Genomic DNA, 2,738 nt, shown 5'->3' with positions numbered 1-2,738 from the left:
GTACGCTTAAAACACCGATACACTTATTCCTACTGTTTAGCCCCATGTTGGCCTTCATGAAGTTACCCTAATATAAAATATATTGAAACTACAACCATCTCATTCCCTTTTTCATTCCCTTTCGAAATTACCCCCAATTGTGGTTTGGATTTTAACTACGCCTTCTAGCGGTTTAGATGTCCGATTGTGGCCATCCCTTATGTGTTTAAATGTACACTATATATAATGGATTATATATATATATATATATATAAAGTAGCAAAGTAGATAAACACAGCATGACTTAAGGCATATTTACATGGAACACAAAATACAAATATAAAATAAAGAAAATTTATCTATAATGAAAGGACATTATGTAATGTGTTATTTCGACAGCTTATTCAAGAGTTAAACTTACGTAATAACCATCTTCGTAGGTGATGTGCATAATATCATAGATATGCAGCCAGTGACAAGTCCAGAGGAAATCGTTAAGTAAATTTGATCTTCTTTTTCAAGAACAGAGTGGCAAGTGCGAGTCGTTTAATACTGTTTACAAATATAAAGGTTTAGAGAAGAGAAAAGAATAGTGGTTGGAGGAAATAGACGGAAATAGTGAGAGACAGGGAGTAGTTTAGAGGCAAGACAGAGAAAATAGCAGCCCGAAAAAGACCCAATATAAAGAAGTTAAATTTGTTTCATTATATATAATTTTTCTTTATTTTACAATCTGTATTTTGTGCTCCATGCAATTATTTGTCTCAAACCTAACTGTGTTTATTTACCTTACTACCTTCATAATAGCTCGATTTGGTGCTCTTATATGAACTTCTGTGCTGTGGTCTCGACTATGGATGATGAAGTTGGAATTTAAGCCTTATGAGTGAAATTGTATGGACAGAAACTGTGAGGAATCTCGTAAGCGGGGCATTCCTGTTCGTGGGTGCTTAACTTAATCCATCACTATTTACTACTGTCACTGACAACACTTGCTTCCTAAAACGGTTGCATCTTGACTATGGAAACACTACTAAAATTTATCAAGAAACCAGTGGGAAGTGACTGATTGTACAGCTGGTATACATTGATCCTTTGCTCAGAAAATATCATCCCTTATATGTTAACAATGTTTGCACATGAGCTAACTTCCTTAACAACAATGTGGATGTGTATTTAGCCTTATGCCGTGTTTCACAGAACTATATACCCTGTTCGCAAACTGTACATCCACATTCAAGAACAACTTCATACAAATTATCCTTTACGGTCAATATTAAAACCACGCAATTAATAAGTCAAATCTCCCATCAATATCAGACATCATATATATTGCCAGATATTTGGTGATGTACATAATCTTAATATTCACTTTTTCTTCGTAAACGCTTGATAAAGCAGAAATATTGAAATGCAAGTCTGTTTTACTTTTGTTTTCACTTCTTCATTTCCAAACACCATTGCTTTGTAAAAACACAAACACATGTATGTTCGTATTGTATGAGTATATGTATTGTATGAGTATATGTATTGTATGAGTATATGTACGTGTAAATGTGTGTGAATGTGTGTGTAAGTATGCATGTCCGTTCGAAAATATTTGTTTAATCTTATGCTGGATATTTTCTTTTTTTCTTTTTTTACCTCGAACAGCTTAACGACATGTTGTCTTGCAAACCAGCTGTGGATCTGTTTGAGTTCTTGGCTATAGGATTAGTATGTGGTACAGTTGATGCATTCAACGGATTTTGGTTTGGTCTTGGCTGGTTCGTATTTTTTTTTATTCCGGGAATAATTTTGTCAGTTAAACTTGCAAAATACTACCACAGAATGATCTGGTCTGACGAAGAGGATTCAAGCAACATAGAAATGTCCTTTAAGAACCCAGGAGTAGGATATGCTTCACCTCCCTACTTTCCTAATAACAAAGTTGGGCAAATGTAGAGAACACGCAATAAAGTAAAAGATGCTGCAGCTGCAGGAAATGAGTGTGCTGTTACAGCAGCTACTACTACTACTACTACTACTACTAACTACTACTAACGTGGCAGCCAACATCTTTCAAGATTGTTGGCTTTCTTTTCTACTGTAGGCACCAGATCTAAAATGTTTGTGGGAAGGGCAAGTCGATCACATCGACCCCAGTACTTGACTGGTAATTCATTTATGGACCCCGTTCTGAGTTCAATTTCCACCGAGGTTGACCCTCGGTGGAAATTGAACTCAGAACGTAACCGCTAAGCATTTCGTATTACTACTACTACTATTATCATTATTAGTAGTAGTACGAAATGCTTAGCAGGATTTCGCCAGTCGCTACCTTTTGAGTTTGACTTTGCCTTTCATCGTTTCATCGCATTCGTAGCACATTTTGGGATTCCAAACTCCATCTTGATATCATTGGAGAAAATTCGCACAGACTGGACTAGGCTGTCCAGTTCTGCCTCAATTTCTGTGAATAGCTTCAGGTTGTCCATGAATAGCAAGTGGTTCAGTTTTCCTTTACCTCTTCCCAGATCACACCCCAACTTTGTTTTCTGTAGTATTTCATTTAAAGAGATCATTCCCAGCACAAATATCAGTGAGGACACACTGTCCCCCTGGGAAATACCTCTCTTGATTTTTACCTCTCCTAATAGTTTATTCCCTGCTGTCAATTCCGTTCTCTCGCATTTCATGCTATTCCATATGAGGCTTTTCATATTTTCTTCTACTCCACGCATTTCCATTGTTTTTATTATCCAGGAGTGTGGTATCAT

The sequence above is a fragment of the Octopus bimaculoides genome, chromosome 14 (genome assembly GCF_001194135.2).
Source record: "Octopus bimaculoides isolate UCB-OBI-ISO-001 chromosome 14, ASM119413v2, whole genome shotgun sequence".
Lineage (NCBI taxonomy): Eukaryota > Metazoa > Mollusca > Cephalopoda > Octopoda > Octopodidae > Octopus > Octopus bimaculoides.
The sequence above is the reverse complement of the archived record's forward strand: the minus strand, read 5'-3'. Positions refer to the sequence as shown.